This window comes from Alexandromys fortis, unplaced genomic scaffold, assembly GCF_014885135.2.
Source record: "Alexandromys fortis isolate MF-2015 unplaced genomic scaffold, M_Fortis_MF-2015_v1.1 scaffold_87, whole genome shotgun sequence".
NCBI classification, from domain to species: domain Eukaryota; kingdom Metazoa; phylum Chordata; class Mammalia; order Rodentia; family Cricetidae; genus Alexandromys; species Alexandromys fortis.
In genome coordinates this window covers 5,414,018-5,435,806 of record NW_026067971.1, presented here as the reverse complement: position 1 = coordinate 5,435,806, position 21,789 = coordinate 5,414,018, and the positions used below count along the sequence as shown (strand labels likewise).

General features: G+C 49.0%; 1 long non-coding RNA gene across 1 annotated transcript; it reads left to right on the top strand.

Moving 5' to 3' along the window:
- The first annotated feature begins 1,135 nt into the window (after positions 1-1,135).
- LOC126509724 (uncharacterized) lies at positions 1,136-10,541 on the top strand. The gene is made up of 3 exons (XR_007594242.1): positions 1,136-1,245; positions 9,735-9,917; positions 10,010-10,541. It is a non-coding gene; the product is annotated as an uncharacterized lncRNA (long non-coding RNA).
- The last annotated feature ends 11,248 nt before the right edge of the window (positions 10,542-21,789 follow it).

Below are 21,789 nucleotides of genomic sequence, written 5' to 3'. Positions count from 1 at the left end.
TAGAGATTTCCAAAGCAATGGTACCCAGTCAAACTCGACAGCCACCTGCTGGTGCATGCGTGTGCACACACGTGTGTACGTGTGCTCGTGTGTGTGTGTGTGTGTGTGTGTGTGTGAATTTAGAAGGTGCTTCCTGTTGCGGAGGGAAAAGTTGATCAGCTTCAAATTACTGAAAGTGATTTTACACTTAGTGTACAGCCTAAGTTTGAAAGATACTGCGTAACAGCACACTCACACTCCTAAAAATGCACCTCTTGACCTTTGACCCAGATGCCGTCCCATTTGAAGGTCCTCAGACTATGGTGATGTCATTTAAGTTTGGATGGTTCCCCATCACCACGTAGGTGTTTGGAATATGAACTTGGCACCCCTGGAAGAGCAGCCAGTGCTCTTAACCGCTGAGCCACCTCTCCAGCCCCTGTATTCGATAAGTCTTATAGGATAAAAACATGAAACACTGGAGTATTTGGAATGTACAGTCTAGCTATTCAGAGAAGAAAAGGGCCAAACAATGTAAGGAGTGCTTCCAATAACGTGCAAGTGCATAAGTTTAATTTTCAACAAGATTGCAAGCACAAGAAAGCGCCACATGTGCATTTTCATGGCATGCTGTAAGTTATAACATTATGAAAGTCAGCCCGACACCGATGGCCACGGTCCTGCTAAGGCAGTCCCTAAGGGGAGGGAAATTACGAGCAAGGAAAGGGTGTCAGAGAGTAAGGAGAGGTCACTTCAGGCCAACTCAACCGCCAAAAGGCCCAGAGAGAAGGCGTGAGTCCCCAGCCAGAGGCCAGGAAGCCAAGGCTGCCAGTCACAGAGCACCGACTGGTGAGCCCTGCTGAATCAGATGCCTTGCTTTCCTTTGTCTCCATGACAACCTTGTAACGATGCAACGAATTCAGAACCTTTTCTGGTTACATGTCTAATAGGCTGTGGACTGGGATTCCAACCCGCACAATGCAGCTTTAATGAATTGGCGGTTTTCAGTGTTTCACTGGTGTTCATGAGTGCTAGGACACCTCGGCTTCCCTTCAGTGACCGTGGGTGGTTCTGCTGGGACAGCCTGTGTGAGCTCAGCTTTCCCTGCCCTGGTCAGTGACGTGGCTTTCAAGTAGGCCACCCCCTCCCCACACCCCTATGTTCCAAGATAGTGACTCCACACAACCTGGAAGCTCGGGAGATTCTTAGAGGCCACAGAAGATTAGCCACGCCTGAAGGGAAGACGAAGTTGGCCCGAGGTGCAGGGTACGTTATCCAGAAATGTTGGAGGAGGGATCTAGGAAACAGAGATAGCTGTGCAACTGAACGCGGCGGGTTGTGTGGCAAGACAGCGCAGGGTGTGGCAAGAGACTGTTGAGGAGGAGAAGTGTGCCTAGAAGGTTGTGAGGGAAGAGGAGAGGGGGGTCGGGCCTAGAAAGTCCTTTATTGTGTACCTCCTTGCTGTTGCTGTATCTCTCCCGGCCACTAGAGGGCTTCCCCGCCTCGTTTGGAGCCCACACTGCAGCAAGGTTTCTTCCCACCCGGGGCGGCGCTGCATTTCAAACCCAATCCAGGCTGGCCCAGAGGCTGCTGGTTTAACTCCAAGCTGTGGCTCTGAACCCACTGAAACTTGGGGTGCCTCTCACTGGATTGAGGTCTCAGATACAGGGATGAGTGACAGAGTGTGTGGCCGGGCCCACTCCGAGGTGGGCTGTCCGGTGGGCTGTTCGACTTGTCTGGTAGTTAACCATGCTTCCCTTCCGAATTTCCCAGGTTTGCTGTGGTGGAGCAGCTGGGCTAGACTGGAACGGGCAGAGTGCGTGGTGTGCATATAGTGTGTGTTCACAAGTGTGATGTGTGTGTGTGTGTGTGTGTGGTGTCTCCTGAGCGTGGAACAAGTGAGCATGCTCTCCAGTGGTCTGTGTATTCCCAGTCCATCCAGAGACAAGGGGATGTCAATGTATGTTGTTTGGGTTTAGCCTAAAGAAGAAACAAGTCACGCAGAGGTGAAAGGAAGTAAGACGGGCTCTGTTTTCCCCAGCAGTCAGCTCTTCATCACTTTTGACCAAAATGACGTGCTAAAGACGCAAACATTCTGGGACCTAGGCTGTGTGGTGGGCAGGGAAGACTCTCCAACAACTCCTTGGCCAGGGAAGTCCACCCTAAAAGTCCAGGAGTGAGCTTGTCATTTCCCTAAAGATCAACGGTGTGGCTTTTGTCTCCTGTTCTCCAGTATCTCTCTCTCCTTAAAAAGATTTGTCTCTTTTTAGGTATGTGTATGTGTGTTACTTGTGTGTTACATGTGTATTGTGTTACATGTGTATGTGTGTTACGTGTGTGTGTGTGTGTGTGTGTGTGTGTGTGTGTGTGTGTGTGTATGCGGGTGTTGTGGAGGCCAGAAGCTACCAGAGCTCCTGGACCTGGAGTGGCTGTCGTCAGCTGCCTGATGTGGCTGCTGGGAATGGAACTCTGATCCCCTGAGATAGCAGATAATTCTTTTCTTTTCATCTGGAGGGTGGGTTTCCAGACAGGGTTTTTCTGTGTAGCCCGCGTCCTGGAACTCGGCAAATATTCTTAACAGTTGAGCCATCTCAGTCACCTGTCTCCACCCCTTCTCCTTCCCTCCTCACTCCCTGGACTAACCTTTCACACTGGAGAGCTGACTGTTGTTTATCTCATGGGCTGGAGGCCACTTTTCCTTCTCTGTCTGTCTGGATGCTCTGATCAGTCACTGCTCAGATGAACCCAGTCTGGCCTGTCGCTTGTTGCCTGCTGGGGTCTAGCTTAAGCTGGGAGCCAGATGCTGCAGTAGCTGTGTGGATGATCTGGGGTTTGGCAGGAAGGAAACCTGTGTGCATATTTATCTGTGTTGGCTGTGAAGCCACTGGGAGAGAACAATGTTATTGACTCTGAGGCAGGCTCTTCCCCACTGACGCTGCCAGGGGCCTCTGCTCTGAGGGCTCAACTCACGTCTGCTTGATTCAGACAGTGCTTAAATTGTGAAATGAAAGCTCCCTCGATGCCAAAATCTATGGCTCACCCTAAGGGACTATGTCTCGCCATGGGCTCATAAAAGTCACAGTGAGCACACCCCATTGAGCACACGTTCTCTTAAAGATAAATATGAAAACCTTAAAAATCCTTAAAAATAGGTTTTCATTTTCCTTTTTAAACTGTCTCTCTAAGAGCAGGTTCCCGAGGACTTAGGTATTGCTGTGTGAGCAGGAGGCATTCCACTGAGTGCACACCCTAGGAAACAAGATAGAGGTTGTTCCTTAGAACCGAGGGTTCGCGGTTACGTCAGGTTGATTACTGGTCATTCCACCTACCTTTGCCACTCAGGGCACTCATGATCCAGTGCTGGACTCCCCCGCCCCCGCCTCTCTGTCCTAGGGTCCTTTATACAGCCTGGAAACCTTGAGCCCACTGAGTAGCCCAGATTCGCTGTGAGCTCCCAGTCTGCCTCCTGTTTCAGCCTCTCAGGCGCCAGGATTATCGGTCCCAGCCACCATGTTCAGCTCATGCAGTTGTCTCGGGTCCCATCCAGGGATACTGAGTCATAATTTCTGGGTGGGACACAGAAATTTTTATTGTACCCCACCCTTCCTCTTGATCCCATCAAGGGGTTCACAGAGCATTGAGGAATGCATGGTGCTGGGGTTTGCCTTGGGTTCCTGCCTTAATCTGGCTGCTATGAGGGGGTGCCATGGATGGGGCTGTTAAATGACTGGCATCTGTTTCTCAGTGTTGCAGAGGCTGGGAGTCTAAGAAACAATGCCAGGAGATTTGGTATGTGGTGGGGGCTCACTTCCTGGTGTGTGTGTGGGTCTACACACATCCTCACTGGGCTCTCTAGGGTCCATCTCCCACCTAGTCTTTGCTGACTTTAGCTCCCTGGCATATGAGGCTGACTCTGGTAACACCACTGCTTAAAGGCTGGGGATTTCAATGCAAAATTCTGAGGGAACAAATAGATCTCTTTTTCCCCCCTAAAATGTTGTTTTAGGAGTTCTTTCTGTATTCCGGACACAAGGCCTTTGTCAGGCACGATTTGGTAGTAGTTCCTTCAATAGAGATTTATTTTCCCACCTCTCGGCCTTCTGCCCCATGATGCTTCATTGCCATGCAGCCATGCAGCCACGCAGCCATGCAGCCATGCAGCAAGATGCCTCTCCCTGGTGCTGGGCCTTTTAGTTTGGATTTCTGGACCATCAGAACCATGGACCAGTAAGTCCCTGTTTATTATAAATTGCTTGGCCTGGAGTGTTCTGATAATGGAGACAGAATGGTGTCTACAAAGTGAGTTTCAAGTTTGCCACTCTTTAGCTTCCGGTGCCTCCCTATTAGGAAAACTGGGAAATCCCCGGTGAGCTCTGGCCCAGGAAATGACTTCATCCCAGCCCAGAGAAGACTCCCCCAGAACCCCCTCACTACTATTCACACCTCCTCTCTACACTGGAATGCTCCCATGTAAATGCAAAGTGTAGTTTGTGGTCTGTTCTCTCCCCACCAACAGTTCACCCTTGGTGAGAGGACGGCATGGGGCCGAGGGCTGGGACCCAGAGCTCAGGAAGAAAGCACTGCAGAGTTAACCTAGCAGCTGACAGCCTGCAATGCAGTCTCCTCTTAGACTAGGAGAGTCCACTGCTGCACAGCTTAGGGGTCACAGAAGCCTGCGGTAGGGCCCAGGGCTATAGAGATGATTGCACTCACAGGACTAACAATGTCCTTTGTCTATTCTTCGCTGAAGTCATTCCCAAAGTCAAAGCAAAAATCAGTCATGCTTCCTTCCTGCAACTGCCTCCCCTCTGCGCTTGAGATGGGCCCCGCTATGCACCCCAGACTGGCCTCTGTGTGTGACTTAAGAGGATGCTGACCGTCTAACCCCTTCGTTTCCACCTCCAGCACCTGTGGGGCTAGGATTACAGGCAGGTTGCTACAGCCCATCTCTGCAGTGGTGAGGGCGTGCTCTACCATCTGAACTCGACCCCTGGCCCAAGGGACTCTGGTTTGCTAAGCACAGAGGGTGCCTGGGTGTCCCAGCTCCATGGCTCCAGTCCTTGTCCCAAGGCTTCACAGACGAATTACAGAGTTACAAACTCTTGGCCATCATGTGGCTTGTGTCTGTTAGGACTTCTCTCTGCAGACACTGGTACCCAGCTGCCACTCAGGAATGACATCTCCCTGTGGAGATTTGCATGGACCCTGTTCTTAGGGCTGCAGGCATGAGAGGGGTTTTCAAGTCTTTGGCTTTTTTGAGACGAAGTCTGAAACTTCCAGATTGAAACAACCCAAAACCCTTCTGAGCAGCAGCTGTCAATACTTCCTGTGTTGCAACAACAAACGCCCCTTCTAGCTGCTGCCACCTGGGCTTGGCTGTTGAGCTCCTTCAGGCTCACAGGGGAGGTGGGGCTGCTGTGGGGGTGGGAACTTCCTGTCTGTAGCTCAAGCTACAGAGCACTTCCTGTGAATCCCTTCCGGCTTCTGTATTTGGTAGTGCCGGGCTGCCACGGCTGTCCGTCACAGACCTGTGAGTGTTCCTTGTCTCCTGTGCCCTTAATCGTTTCCACAGGAACCTGTGGCTTGCGGAGGTGTCTGGCCGTGTTTGATCAGCGGGGAATTTGCTTTCAGACGCAGATTCTATTCTATCCTCAGAATCACAGCTCCTTTTTTATTTAGCAAGCGAATTATTGCCTTTCATCTTTAATACTCATTTTAAATTAAATCAGCATTAAATCAGCTGCCAAGGCGGGCTGATTAATAGTCCTTTAATACAAAGGTTCAAAAGTCTATTTTCTGGCTTAGGAATGCAGCTGTGTGGTAGAGTGCTGGACTGGATTCCTGAGGTCCTGGGTTTCAATTCCCAAAGCTGCAAAGAATAAATGCCTGGACTGGGCAGAGTCTTTCATACTAATCACATGTCCACTCTCATAAATTCTTCAGTTGATAGCGTCAAATTCAATCCAAATTTATTTTTTCTTTTGCTCCTCCTTCTCTCCTCTCTTTTTCCTTTTCATTGTCTGTCTTTCTTCTTCTTCTTCCTCTTCTTCCTCCTCCTCCTCCTCTTCTTCTTCTTCTTCTTCTTCTTCTTCTTCTTCTTCTTCTTCTTCTTCTTCTTCTTCTTCTTCTCCTTCTCCTTCTCCTTCTCCTCCNCTCCTCCTCCTCCTCCTCCTCCTCCTCCTCCTCCTCCTCCTCCTCCTCCTCCTCCTCTTCTTCTTCTTTGGTTTAACAAAGTTTCTTCTCTTCTAACCAGGTTGGCCTCAAACTCACTCAGCAGCTGAGGATGATCTTGAACCTCTGATCCTCCTGCATCCAACACCCTAGTGCTGGGAAGACTCTCCACAGCAGGCACGATCACACTCACCTTCAAACTGAGATTTCAAGAGGTTTCTCAGTTTCTCCTGGGTCTCTATGAGAACCATCCTAGATGGCTGGGATGGGAAGGCTGGCAAGGTCAGCCAGGTTCTCACCCTCAGGTCTCAGTCCGTCTGTTACAGTATGTCAATATTATTCTTTTGTTACCCAGTCAGGACTCTACATGTCGGCCCACGCTTCACCTACTTATGAAAATGGATGATTCCCTTTGACTCTTTGGGTCTCAGTTTGAAGGTTCCCATGTCAATACACTGGGATCAAATTAACTAATCATTATTTTTTCCTGTTAACGTACTTGGAGACACAACTGCCGAGGGTCAAGTTCAGGTGAAGACCAGTTGAGGCTCGCTCAAAAGTCTGGCTGGAAGATCCTGTCCATGGTTCCGAGGAGCTAAGAAAAGATGTCTGGATCAGCGTGATGATTAAAATGAGTTAGGGTTGTTAACATTGGCAATGTGCTTGGCAATGGCGAGTACCGGATACATTGCTGGTTTTGACATGAGATTGGTGGAGTTGGGAGGAGGGTGACGGGTTGTGTGAGGAAAGCTTCCTCAGTGCACCTCGGCTGAGCTGCTGCCAAGGTCTGGTCATTTGCCAGAGGGGTGGGGGTGGGGGGCTTGTCTCAGGTGATTAAGAATCTCCCCAGAGGGCTTCCCTGTTTTTCTTTCCTGCCCCTTCAACCTCATCCCTGAGCCTGGTTGGTGGTTGGTGCTCTGTCTCTGTGCTCCAGCTCCCTGTCCTCACTTTTATGACCTCTAGCTCGGCTACTCGTACAAGGACTCTGTCTCCGATACAGTCACATTCTGAAATGTGAGGGGCTGAAGCACGGAGGGGTGCACAGTTCACCCCTTGATGCTAACCTAGCAGAACTGGTTGGAGGGGAGGATAAATGGATGCTCGACACCCCGAAAGCATAGCACTATGAGAAAGGGTGTCTGGTTTCTTCTGAGCCTTCAACAGTCATACGATAGTGTCTTAGTGGGGGTTTCTATTGTTTCGACAAAACACCATGACCAAAAAGCAACTAGGTGAGGTAAGGGTGAACTTGGCTCACACTTCCACATCACTGTCCATCATTGGAGGAAGTCAGGACAGGAACGCAAACAAAACAGGAACCTGAAGGCAGGATTTGATGCAGAAGCCATGGGGAGGTGCTGCTTTCTGGCTGGCTCCCATGGCTTGCTCAGCCTGCTTCCTTATAGAACCCAGGCCCACTAGTTCAGGAATAGGCCGACCCACCATGGGCTAGCCCCTCCCCTGTCAATCACTAATTAAGAACATTCCTTACAGGCCTGCCTACAGCTGGAACTTATGGAAGGCATCTTCTCAAGTAAGGTTCTCTCCTCTCAGTTAACTCTAGTTTATCAAGTTGATATTAGACCAGCAAGCACAGATAGTACCTTAAAAATCCGAGGAAGTGAAAAAGAGAAACTCAAAGTTATCATCTGAAAATCTTGTAACAAGAGGCTGGTGATGTTCAAAAATAAAACTCACACGGTACTCGTGGGAGTGAGCCTCAAGAAAAGGACGCATGCATCTGGGAGTGTTGTAGGGACTGGAGTGGGAAAGCAATCGAGAGGGAAGAGAGCCTGCGAAAAGAAGCTAAGCATGAAATGTCTCCCCCCCCCCCCCCGAATTCCAAGGGTAACTAAGAATTCTGGACTTTGTTAGAATGCAGGAAGCTCAGCTAGGTAGAGTTCTCACTCAGTGTCACAGAGCCCTGGGTTCCATCCGCGTTGGTGCGCATCTTTGACCCCAGCATCCACAGAGCAGATGGAACCCAACTCTGGAGTTATGACCGGAGAATTTGGATTTCAAGACCATCCATGAATTCAATTGAGATCAGAGACTGTCTTAAAACAGAAACAAAAATAGGCAGAGCAAGAATGAGGCAGAGCAGATGGATAAGCATTGGGCAGATGGAGAATCACTGGGCAGATGGATATGCGCTGGGGCAGATGGAGAAGCACTGGGCAGATGGAGAAGCACTGGGGCAGATGGAGAAGCACTAGGGCAGATGGAGAAGCACTGGGGCAGAAGAACCTCTTAGCAGAATGCTATAACAACACCTGTCCTGTTTGTTCTTGATAAATGGCTACAGCAATTATAAATTCTAATAGATCAAAGGATGAGCAAACAGAGAATGGAGCCAAACTTGGCTGAAGAAACCATAAACTGTCTTAAAAGAATTCCAACATCCAAACCAGACTTCTGATTTTTTTCCCCTTGTAGAAGTCCTGTCTTAGGTTTCTTGGCTCGGACAGTCTCAGCTGAAACTACTCAGGGTTACAGTGAGAAGCCGCCCTTGACACTTGGAGAAGGAATAGTCATGGCTGTGTTCCAATAAAACTTTATTGACTGCACCAGGCAGCTTGGCAGGCATGGACTGGGCCGTGACCTGCTGGACTGATCTGCAGTTCTCTGCCTTAGCACAATTTTAACCCAGAAAACAGCAACAGCAAAAATGCTGCAGACGCGATGCGGCATCTCTGAAGGCTGTCTCAGGGGAGCCCTGCAAGGAGGAGGGTGTCCCAAAGAGGACGCTAAGCTGGAGTTGGGGGTGCGTGCCACGACATGAGGAGTAGATCTAGGAGGAGTGAGGAGGTGAATATAAAAGAAATATTGGAGACAACAGCCCACTTATTTGGGCACAGATTTCTGAGCAAATGCTAAAACCCTGTCCATGTTCTCCAAATGCTGTGAGCAATGTCTTTGCAGTGCTTGTGGTTTTCAGCGGGAAACATGACAGACGCAGGGCCCTCACTCTCAAGGAATTATTGCTTTCCTCAGTGAAATGAATTAAAAGTCCTGAACAGCAAAGATGGGGGCCATACAGATTTGGACCAGAGTGCCCCGTGTGCTCAGTTAGGAGGGACTGCAGAGGACTCTGCAAGAATTGAGGTTCGATTCCTTGGGAAAGCCGACAAAGTGTGAGTTCATTACACACGCAGTGCCACACCCGGCGTTTAAGTGGGCACTCGGAGTCTTCACACTTGTGTGGCGGGAACTTTGACTCCTCCCGAAGATGTGGCTCTCTCATTTGCATTTTGGCTCTTTAAGCACAACTTTGGGCAATTTAAGAGCCGTAGTCAAGCCGGGCAATGATGGCACACGCCTTTAATCCCAGCACTCAGGAGGCATACGTGGGCAGATCTCTGTGAGTATGAGATCAGCCTGGTCTACAAAGTGAGTTCCAGGACAACCAAGGCTGTTACACAGGGAAACCCTGTCTCGAAAAAACAAAAACAAGCAAAGAACATTTGCTGCTTTTGCAGGAGATTCAAGTCTGGTTCCCAGCACCCATGCTGGGCATCTTACAGCCATTGAAACCTCAGGCTCCTAATGCATGGACAGAACCCTCCCCTCGCTCATTTCTTCAGCATAGCCCTCTTCTGAAATTCCACCCTACTAACCGTCCCATACTTTGGGGATGAATCGCACTAGCTGGATGAAGAAATGAGGAATAATGCGGCGTGCACAGTCAACTCCTTGCAAGACTCTGGCGGCGAGGATGGGATTCCCCGAGCTGGACTCTGCCCAGCGCACCAGGCTTAGGTTATTGGGTAAGAGAACATCCGAAAAATGAAGTTGGCATCTGGCAAAGTGTTTTTATAATGTGGAAGTAAGTGACCGTGAATTTATTTTCTTTTAACAGCCTTTCCTGGCAGGAGCATGCCGTGGTAGCTGCAGATCCGGGATCCTGCAGAGGCAGCAGCCGTGCTGGGCAGCTGTGGGATACGTTTAGAGCAATCGTTTCTTGGCATCTATTGTGTTTAAGAGCAGAAGACACCAGATGTGGTGTTTCACTTATCCAGTGTTCGGCTTCTCCATTTGAAGACTCTCCAGTGATCATGGCCGCCTATCGCTCATACTTTGTCAGCTGGCGTGCCCGGATCAACACCTTAGAACACAGGAAAAGCCCACTGAATCCCTCTCTTCTCTCTCGTGTTAGCTCCCCACATAATACTGCCAAATGGTAGAGCATGAATCAAATGCTCCCTGTCCTCCATAGAGGTGGACACTGGTGAAGCTGGCCCAGACCATCGAACATTCCCAACAAGCTCAATGCGACATTCTGGGATTTTGCAGATGTATCTGTGTCTGTCCAGTTTTTGACAATGCAGTTGTAGGGCAGGGTGGTGACACAGAGGTGTGCAGGGGACTAGTTGTGGTTTTTCTCCCTGTGAGTGTGAGGAGTGGGAGGAAGCTATGCTGTCCTCCCCCTTGTTTTTATTTTTGAGACTCTGTCTAAATAAAAAAGAGCATTGAATTTGACATCAAGGAAGTGTGTGTGTGCATGCATGTGTGCATGTGCATGAATGTGTGTGTGTGTGCACATGTGTGTAAGCCAGACTGATGTGGGAGTGTCATATCAATCTGTTGATTTCATTGGCTGAGCAATAAAGAAACTGCTGGCCCTGATAGGTTAAAAGATAGGTGGGCGGAATAAACAGAATAGGATGCTGGGCGGAAGAGGAAGTGAGGTCAGACTCTGCGCTGCTTCCAGAGGGACCGGACAGCCGCCATGCTCTGCTCTCCCAGGCAGCTGCAACCCACGATGGACTTAGGCTAGAATCTTCCCGGTAAGCGCACCTTGGGGTGCTTACACACATTACTAGAAATGGGCTAGTCCAGGTGCGAGAGTTAGCCTAGAAAAGGCTAGATAGAAATGGGTCAAGCAGTTAAATGAATACAGTTTGTGTGTTGTTATTTCGGGCATAAGCTAGCCAAGCGGCCGGGGTGTTGGGGATGCAGCCCTGCCGCTCCTATTTCAACACCAGACTGATGCATAGCCTGAAAGAATCAGCTTCCAGCAAGACCCCAAACTGCTGCTACTGCCGTGCACAGGCTGTGCGCTCCTGCAGTAGGAGCACGCTTGCCAAATGCTGAGAGTTCAGTGTCCTCTCAGCTTCTCTTCCTCCGCCCATCTTCACCAGGAGCCCCCTGTTAGAGGCTTTTAGCTTCGGTGCTCTCTCAGACCTCTGCCCTGCCGCAGCCTCTGTCCTGGTGCAGCCTCTGTCCTGCTGCAGCCTCTGTCCTGCCTCAGCCTCTCTCCTGGTGCAGCCTCTGCCCTGCCTCAGCCTCTGTCCTTCTGCAGCCTCTCTCCTGCCTCAGCCTCTCTCCTGGTGCAGCCTCTGCCCTGCCGCAGCCTCTGTCCTGTCATGCTACGCCTCTGTTTGCTACTCATAACTGTCAGTGTTGGTTGTTACTGGTCAGGAATGGTGGTGGACAGGCTTCCTGTTTCCTTCTAAGCATAAAGTAAAACACAGAAAGCGTGTAACGTTCATGCTCAGAGCCCTGGAGGGTGTGTAACTACGGCTACCAGATCCCACCAGGGAATCAAACCAGAAGCGGAGCCCATTAGCTAGGGGGCAAATGCCCGTTTCTTTGAAGCCTCTCCAGCGAGGGCACAATGAGCTACTGCATTGCAAGCAGCACCCTGAGTTATTCAGGACCTGGTGTGGAGCCGTTCACACTTCCGCACCAGCCAGTACATTCAGTCTTAAATAAACTGTGCTATTCGGAAACCTGTTCAGATCTGCGGTCCCCAGCCTCTTCCAGGGAAAGCTGTGAGCTCAGAGACAAAGAGCTACAAACAAGACTGAGTTTAGCTGGGTGGAGGCAAACACTGATAGTCCCAGAACACCAGAGACAGAGGCAGGCACAACACAAGAGAGCTCAGGAGTTCAAGGCCAGCCCGGTCTAGGGAGTGAGTTCCAGGAACCCCGACTCAAAAACATAAAACAAAACAAACAAAAAAAAGTGAGCCTGTGTTAGGTATATGGCCGGTACTAGACTTTATTGGAATTATCCTAATAAATATCTCCCAAAGACATTTTACACACCAGAAAATGTTCCTGGTGCTGAGGGTATATGACAAAACACAAAAATCCTGGTCCTGGTGGGAGAGACGATATGGAGATGGTGGTCAATGTTACAGATCAAAACAAAGGAAGGAGTTGGCCTGAGTTCTGCTGGGGCAATCGGGGAACCTTCTCACTTAGGAATAGACCCACACAGCATTCCACAAGACAGTCTGCCTGGTGTACTTAGTGGCTGATGTCTGTCATCCCTGCACCAGGGAGGCGGAGGCAGGAGGATGGGACATTTGAGGTCAGCCTAAGCTGTTCAGTGAGAACTTGAGAACTTGTTTCTGAACAAAACCACAGACAGAGTTACTTTATCTCACAGATGCGGAACTGGGGTCACTGATGGTTGTGAGCTACCATGTGCGTGCTGGGAGTCTAACCCAGGACCTCTGGAAGATCAGCCAGTGCTCTTAACTACTGAGCCATCCCCCTACCTCAGAGGCGATGTATTTTGTGGTTGGCAGGCCTGATAGCAGGTGACCCAGTCATCTTTTATTTTGTTTGTTATTATTGTTTGTTGTTGTGGGTTTGATTTTTTTTTTTTGAGACAGGGCTTCTCTGTGTAATCCTGGCTGTCCTGAAACTTGTTCTGAAGACCAGGTTAGCCTCCAACTCAGAGATCCACCTGCCTCTGCCTCCCAAGTACTGGGACTAAAGGTGTGCAAATCCTGCCCCCCACCCTGTGGCAAGCCAACTTTAAGTAGAATGTATTTCTCAGAGCAGTTTCCAGCTCACTCCAACCCTGGCCAGAAGGCAGAGATTTGTGGCGCACTTGGTCCCCCACACTTACAACAACCTCCCCACTACTGAGAACTCCAAACAGCCTTGTTCAAACAGGCCGGCTTCTTCCACATCCTACCTCTTTCTCATGGGTCAGGCTGTAAGTTTCAGGAGTTCTGAGCCCTGGACCCTAAGTCATCCTCCCCACCTCCAGCTTCTAATATTCCAGGCAGGCACGCATCTGCCAATCCCCCTTTGTAAAGGATGTCAGGTGGACAGCAGGGAGCATGGACAGACAGAAGGAAGCCAGGACAGAGCGGCATCGTGGGTTAGCTCAGAGACTATCTCCCAGCCTGGGCTATAAATTCCTTTTTATTTCCTTGAGACTGAGTCTCCAGCCCAGAATGGACTGTGTACAGGCCAGGATGTCTTTCTGACTCTATCTGCTGAGTGCTGGGAACTGAGCAGAGGACTTCTGGCATGCTAGGCAAGGTTCTCCCAGGTGAGCAGCATCCCAGCCCCCAGGTTATGATTTTTTTTTCTAGGAGTTTCTCAGCCCTGGATTTCATCACCACTAGCTCTTCAGTGTCTCACCGTGGTTTGACTCGGGCTGCCCTGAAGACTTGTTTAAAAGCTCCTGAATTAATGTTGCGTCTGGAATAAGTAAACCCTCATCTGTCACCACTCTGAGTCACAGGGCAGGTCACCGTCACTGTTAGTGGCTCATGAGCTTCCAGACAGGCAGCCTGGCCCTGTGACTGGCAGGAAGCAGCCCCAGCCAGACACCCACACCTTAGGGCAGAGCTACTTTCTCAGAAGCAGCGTGTGGCATGTGGCGGGGAGCGTGTCATCTGCTTGGAGTTTGGGAGTGGCTGAGGAAGGAAGAAGGACTCCTGGGGAAGACACAGTGGGACCTGTGGTTGTTCTCACCTCACGTGTCTGGTTTGCTCCTTAACGATAAGGAGGGGAAATCACTGAGTTTTCCTTACTCGAAGACAGGGGATGAGCTCATGCCAGTCTTTGTGCTATTTGAGCCAAGAATGAGAGTCTGCTTTGTTCCCCATATTTTTGTTGGAGAAATAAAGAAAGAGGGTACGCTAAGATCAATGTGCCCTTTCTTGGTGACTGGGGAGATGGGGAATGTTTGGTCAAAAGCATCACCCCAGCTCCCTAACACCCCTTTATACCAAGAGTCTGGGATATTATAGTGGGGCCTCACGCCAGCCCTCTGGCATCCATCTTTGGAATACTGGCCAAGAAACTCCATTTCAAGCCCCCTCCCCTGGGAGTTGCCTTAGTCCAAACTCTATCTCTCCGAGAAAGCCAGCCAAGCGATAACCCCTCCCTAGGGAAGGTCGGAACCACTCCCAGAGAATGAACACGTGGTCTCTGGGTTTCACAAGGTCTCCCCTTCTCTCTCTTTCCCTCGCCATGCTTTCCAGTACCACCCGAGAGCACTGCATTAAATGTGGGTGTCTTTTAGTTTGGGTTTAATTTGGTCTGATTGGAATTATTTTTATCAGCTGAGAGGCTTGTCTAAGAAATATTCCTGAAGCCCTAGTTACCCAGGGAAGGTTGCTTTGTCCCAGCAGGCTTTGTGGTTCTCTACACAGTGACTTGAGTGTGGAGGTGCTCCCCAGCTGTGCAGTGCCCCCTAGCAGTGCAATGCTCCCCAACAGTGTAGTGCTCCCAGCTGTGAGTGCTCCCAACAGTGTAGTGCTCCCAGCCATGTAATGCTCCCATCAGTGTAGTGCTCCCAGCTGTGAGTGCTCCCAACAGTGTAGTGCTCCCAGCCATGTAATGCTCCCATCAGCGTAGTGCTCTCAGCAGTGTAGTGCTCCCATCAGAGTAGTGCTCTCAGCAGTGCAGTGCAGTGCTCCCATCAGTGCAGTGTTCCCATCAGTGTAATGTTCCCATCAGTGTAATGCTTCTCCATCAATGTAATGCTTCCAGCAGTGTAGTGCTCCCAGCAGTGTAGTGCTCCCATCAGTGTAGTGCTCCCATCAGTGTAGTGCTCTCAGCAGTGTAGTGCTCCCAGCAGTGTAGTGCTCCCAGCAGTGTAATGCTCCCAGTCATGTAATGCTCCCAGCAGCGCAGTGCTCTGCTGGTTTTGCTGTTTGGGTCATTCCTCAGGGTCATTCTGTTGCTTTCATGAGTCCTAAAAGTTTTCACCTTTATGAGCACTCTCCTCTTCTAAAGAGGAGAGAGAGAAAGAATGTGGGGGGGGGCGGGGGTTGCTGCACACATGTGTACCACATGGAAACCAGAAGAAGCAGGGAGTCCTTCTCTATCTCTCTCCCCTATTCCTTTGAGGCAGGATTTCTCCCTGAAACTGGTGAAATGGATTAATTAAAAATGCTGCAGATCCCTAGTGGCTGCAGAGGGCAGTGGGCCATGACCCGAGCTGGGGCAAGCAGCGGGACCCAGAGTAGGCAGTCCCAGGCAGGGGTCATGCATGAAACCACGCCGCTGCAGGTCTCCCAAGGTGGCTGGTCCCAGGCAGGGAGACAGGCAGCGGCAAGTGAGAGACAGAGACGTGGATAGACACACTATGTAGACTGAGGTTGGATGTTTATTCAGTGGATTATGGAAGGGAAGAGGGAGAAGGAATGAAGAGGAGAGAGAGAGAGAGAGAGAGAGAGAGAGAGAGAGAGAGAGAGAGAGAGAGAGAGAGAGAGAGAGAGAGAGAGAGAGAGAGAAGGGAAAGAAAGGAGAGGCAGAAGTTGCCTCTTCAAGAGGGAGACAGAAAAAGGGAGAGAGTCAGGTTGCAAGCAGGAAGAAAGATCTGCCTGCCTCAGCTGACTGGGGAGGGAGTGGGCGGGGCTTATCTCTTTAAGAGACAGAATAGCTCATTACACCTGGGATTCGTGTTTTCTTTGCTAGGCTGATGCCAGCAAGCTGCAGTGATCTCCTGACTGCCTCTCAGGTATTTGAGACAGGACTGGCTTTCTATGTGGGTGCTGGGATACAAACACCAGTGAGCAGGCACTCCTATCCCCAGCAGTCTCTCCAACCCTCCTTGCTTGTGTGTCAGGATGAATTAATGTAGGGCAGTCTATCCTTGAGTTTATAGCCAAGGATGGATGACCTTGACTTCCTGATTGCCTGTCTTTTGCAACCTCCAGAGTGCTGGGTTCCTGGTGTGATCAACTGTGGTTTCTTGTGGAGGCCGAAAAATGCAGGCCCATTTCCACCTTGTCTGCAGTCAGAGAGGTTGGAGACTGACAGGCATAATGGCACCTCCTAACTCAGGAGGTGGTTGCTTGGTTCTTTTGAAGTGAAGGTAGCCAATGCCATCCTGATGGGTGGTCAGGATAATGCATATGTATTTCTGCTCTTCTGTTTGTAACTATGAGGTCACCTAGGGAAGGGCGGTGTTCAGCTTACTTGGCCTAGAGCAGCTTAGCTACCTAGATGAATGCTAATGATTTGATGTCTCAGAGTGATAAGGCCATTGACTGTGTGAGTTATCCTTTTGTATCACATTAATAAAGTCTTTACCTTCTCCTCCAGTTTACTGCTGGGTATAAAAGCTGTGGAAAAATAAGTGTGAGCAGAATTTCAGGATTTCAGTCACTGGAATGCCTCCAGATACTTTCTGTGCTTTCTGTCTTATTATTTTTATGTGTCTCCATATTCTTTACTTATATTTCTTCAATTCCCATGCCCCTACCCTGGTAAGAAGTCTTTTTGTCGAGGCTGGTCCTCATAGTTTCTGTAGTATGGGGATTAAAGCCGGGACTTTGTGTATGCCAAACAAACACTATATCCACCAAGCTATCGCTGTAACCCCTCCCCCTGCCCTTTTCTTATTTTGAAAAGAAAGAGTAAAATTTTGTTTGATCTAAGCACCATTGAGCGTGGAGAGAAATGTTTTTATGGTCCTCTGAAGCATTCTGGGAGGCCTTCTGCCTCTGTCCTGCTTAGTGGGTAAGCCGGTCCATGGATGATAAGCTCTCATCACTTCTGGGACAGCTCAGACACTTAGAGTGCAGCAGACACACAGGGCCCCTGCCCTGACGTTAGCGGAATGTTCTGACTGGACTGAGGCCCTTCCAGCGTGCCTCCATGCACAGACATCTGGGCTGTGTACAAGCAGGACAGCCACAGGGCAGCAGGCCAGAAGCTAAGTAATTCCTCAAAAAGCAAGGCCCTGGTCATGTGTTCAGGCACCGGCAGATGCAAGGTGCGTTTGGAAAGCTCAGTGTCAGAGGAGATCAGTGTGTGTTGAGGAAAGAGGACAAGTGGACAGTGACCGTGGGAACGGTCTGTATTCATTCACCCTGGTGTGGGGGGTCAGGAATGTGATGACGCTAACCACACTGTGTCTGCAATCAGGAAGCAGAGAGAGACGGCTGTTGGTTTCATGCAGCTTTCTCCCCTTTTAAAGGTTCCGTACATGTGCAAATGACTTGTCTGCATATATGTCTGTGCACCGTGTGCATGTCAGGGGCCTGCAAACATCAGAAGAGGGTGCCAGAGCCCCCGGGACTGAAGTCACAGATGGTTGTGACACCACATGGGTGCTGGGGAATTGAACCCAGGTCCTCTGTACAAGCAACAGGTACTCACAACCTCTGGGTCATCTCTCCAGCCCCCTATGTTATCCAGTCCGGTACAGCAGCTCATGGGATGGGACTGCCCACATTCAGGCTGCGTTTTCCCTACCCAGTGGACATTTGAATGTTAAGAAAAGAGGAAGAGGAAGGCAGAACTGGGCTATGGGAAGCCTGTCACGTGACCGGCAGCAGCCCCACATCACTACTAGGTCCTCCACATGCCCACTTAAAATGCCTTCTCTGTCGTTCATTAACACAACCTATATCATTAACAACTCTCATTGTGAACATGCATTTCTTGTTAAAACATTACATTCCCACTGTAGAAACAAAATACAAGAACTATAAAAAAGATGATAAGTACCGTCCGTGATTACTCGGCTGGTGAATGTCGTGAATGTCGCTGTGGTGGGTTGTTAGGGGTCTCAGAAGCTTCCAGGCAAGGGGTGGAAGGAGAGTCCATGGGACGGCAGATCTCTCATGCTGAAGATACCAGACTTTAACAGAGATGGGCAGTTTTCCGATGCTGTCCTGGGAGTTTTTGGCTGGCATTAGTCTTACCCTACCCAGAGAACCACCCCTTCTCATCTCTTTCCTTCTACCCTTTTTCCCTTCTCTCTGTGTAGTAAGTAGAGTATAAATGTGTATGAGATTGTGATGTATGTGTGTGTGAGTGTGTGTGTGGGGGGGGGTGGACGCACAAGCCTGTGTGTGCAAGCAGACACCAGAGGTGGCACTGAGTGTCCTGTCTAGCACCCTCCACTTGTTCCTCCGTGGCAGGGTCTATTCCTGAACCTGGAGCTCTTGTCTTAGTTTTGGTTAGGCTGGCACTCAGCCAGTACCAGCACTCTTCCCGGTTCTGCCTCCTGTAGCAGTGAAGTTACAGGCAAGCAAAGAGTGAGCTCCGCTTTGCCTGCTAGTGAGTGTCATGATCTGCACTCAGGTCTTTGGGGTTGAGTCCTTAACCAGTGAGCAATCTCTTCAGCCTGAGTTCATGTATTTAGTAAACTGTTCTGTGGCTTCTGAAGATCCCTTGAGAAGCCCAGCCTCCCCATTAGGGTTATTTCACTGAACAGAAGGGCAAATGCTGACATAGAGGTCTGGATTCTCCTGAAATTTAGGAAGGAACGGACCTCAGTTTAAAGTTGTTTTCTTCTGGTTTCCCCCACTTTCACTTTCATCTAAGAATCAAAGCAGAAGCGCCTCAGACCGGTTTGGGGTTCTGGTTTTCTGTTCTCCACTGATGAGAATGTCCGGCTGGTCTCGTCTATCTAGAGGCTGGGAAACATCTCAGCGAGAATGTGCAGAGACATTTCTCTCAAACTTTACAAACCTTCCACACATACTTCTTCAAGATCATCTTCATACACAAGCATTGCTGGCTGCCAACATTTTATCTTGATTAACTAAAACACTTGTGCAATTACTAACAGCAGGGGAGAGTTTCTGGAATGAACACCAAAGCCACTCAGGCTCCCTGAGAACTCCACAGTTCAGATTCACAAAAGTCTGCTGCCCCTCCGCTCAGCAAAGGGAAGGTGTGGCAACCGCTCGCTTTCAATCACTTTGTTACTGTCTAACACTGCCTGCACAACCAACAACCTTAATTAGAAGAAATGCTTCCCATTTTCTCAATACACAGATTTCCACTGTAGAAACATAAATAGAAAGGTGTCACGTGCAATCACACTGAGAGATGCAGAGCTCTTTGATCACTGCTTGACATGATTTAGATTACCAGACAAGCCTTCGAATTTTCTAAATTAGCTTCATTGAAACCCTCCTTAAATGTAGGAGGCGGCTTCCCATGAGGGGTAGGATGTCCTGGACTGAAGCAGAAGTAGAAAATGAGCTGAGCTCTGGTGTTCATCTCTCCCCTCCTGACCGTGAATGCTGTGTGAGCAGCTGCCTCACGATCCTGCAGCCGTGTCTTCCCCTGCGGCTATGCGCTGGTGCTGTCCGGAACCACCCGTTGTGATCGACAGGTTCCACATCTGTGCCCTCCAGAACGGTAGCCACTGGCCGGGTGTGCCCACTGGGCTACTAAAAGAGGGATTGTTTAACTTGATTCCTCTTCTTTTTCACTTTTTTTTTTTTTTTGGCATATTTGCCCAAGCTGAGCATAAACTCAAATTCATGGTTCTCCTATCTCCTCCAGGTGCTGGAGTTACGGCTGCATGCCAACAAGCTCACCTTTATGTGCTGCTGGACCAGGACCTTTGAGGCAAGCATTCACCAGCTGAGCCACATCCTCAACCCTGATTTCATTGCTGGTTAACTGTATTAGCAGCAGGGTCTGGAGAGACTCAGTGGTTGAGAGCACTAGCTGCTCTTGCAGAGGACCTGGGTTTGGTTTCCCACATGGAAACCCATCTGTAATTCCAGTCCCAGGAGATCCACACCCTCATCTGGCCCCTGTGTGCACCAGGCAGGCAGGTGGTGCACGTGTATACATGCAGACGAAACACTTGTAGGCATAAAAATAAATAAATCTTAAATGCGAGCAGCAGCGTAGAGCCAGGAGCTGCGGCCCTAGATGCCACCTGGTTCTGCGCAGTTTTTCTGGTTAGTTTTGTTTCCCTCCCAGAGGTGGAAAGGAGTCACCGCAAAATTGCCAAACAGAGTAATTACATGAGTAGACTGAGAAGATTGCTTACAGATTTAGGCGCAAGATAGATTGGCTCGTTTCTTAACCTGTATTTGCTTTTCATGAATAGCTCAGAGAAGGTGACAAATAGCCCATAAAACAAACATTGCCATAAAAATTTATCTTTGGAACTGATCTGACAGAGCAAACTACCAAGCAATTAGGCCACCCACAGACCAAATACAGCATAATCACCCCAGCAGGAGACAGAACAGAAAGCATCAGGCACCATTCCCGAGGGCCTGCATACAAATGGCCAATCAAGTGTCCCACAGTCTAGTGCTTCAATAGCAGCCAGAAATTTTAATAAAGGTGAGATCTTTTTTTGTTTTTTCCCCGTCATATTAGTAACATTTCACTTCGAAGGCCAGGTATCTAATGGATAGACAGTGACCATCTTAACGGCTTGTGGTGGGGAGTGGGTTCTGCCCTCCTGGAGCTGGTTCTGCCAGAGCTGGTTCACAGGCTAACCTCACCGCTTCTTTCCTACTCTTTGGACCCTCCTTAGAAAATACTTTCCCATTTCTTTGGATAATTCCCACTTGTCTTTCAAAGTAGAGCTGAGACATTATCAACTCCTCAGAGGCCTTTTGGGACTACTCCTGTGTCCCACTGCCTTCCCCCTAACACCTGATCGAATTGCACAGACTTTGGGATCTGTTAGAATCTTAGCCACAGCTTTGCAGAGCCAGAGGCTGCTTGTTTGTCCTGGCCACCCAGAACCGAAATAATCACATAGAAACAGTATTTTTTTTTTAAAAACACTGCTTGGCCCACTAGCTCTAGCTTCTTATTAGCTAACTCTTACATCTTAATTTAACCCATTTCTAGTAATCTGTGTATCGTCATGTGGCTGTGGCTTACCGGCAAGATTCCAACCAGTGTCTGTCTCTGGCAGGGCTACTTGGCTTCTCACTGACTCCTCCTTCTTTCTCCCAGCATTCAGTTTAGTTTTCCTTTGCCTACCTCTATTCCCTGCACAGGCTCAAGACAGTTTCTTTATTAACCAATGGTATTTACAGCATACAGAGGGGAATCCCACATCAAGGGTCTATCCTCAAAATGGAAGCACCTGGCTTTTGAGTGCAAGTCCAAGGCTTTTCTTTCCTTTTAGTTAAAATAAAGATCACAATTAAATGTATTATTTATAGGAAATAAAGATCACAATTAATTGTATTATTTACAGGATATTCTGCTGTTTTGAGTTGGGGTCTCACTGTGTAGTGCAAACAGTCCTCAAGTTTATAATCTTCTTGCTTCTGTCTTGTTAGGGCTGGGATTATTCAACTAGCTGGAAAAAAACTTTTAAATAGTCAAACACACACACACACACTAAGAGAGAGAATAAAGGAGAACTCATAATCTTACTATTAAATGAAAATGAAAACTTTACATTACATTTAGATATGTGGTTTTCCCCAAGTTTTATGCATTTATATGTGTATTTTTATATTAAAGAAAGAAGAGCCCACTATAATTTTTAAGCTTACTTTTAAAAAACCTGACATTGCTATTTTTTTTTGTGAATTTTGGAACTGAAGAAATGTAAAAAAACTGTTTTTGTGGAGACTGCTTAAGTGTCCCACCCTCACCTCCCCATCCCTGCTAATACATCCTCTCCACTCCCACCTCCTCCACC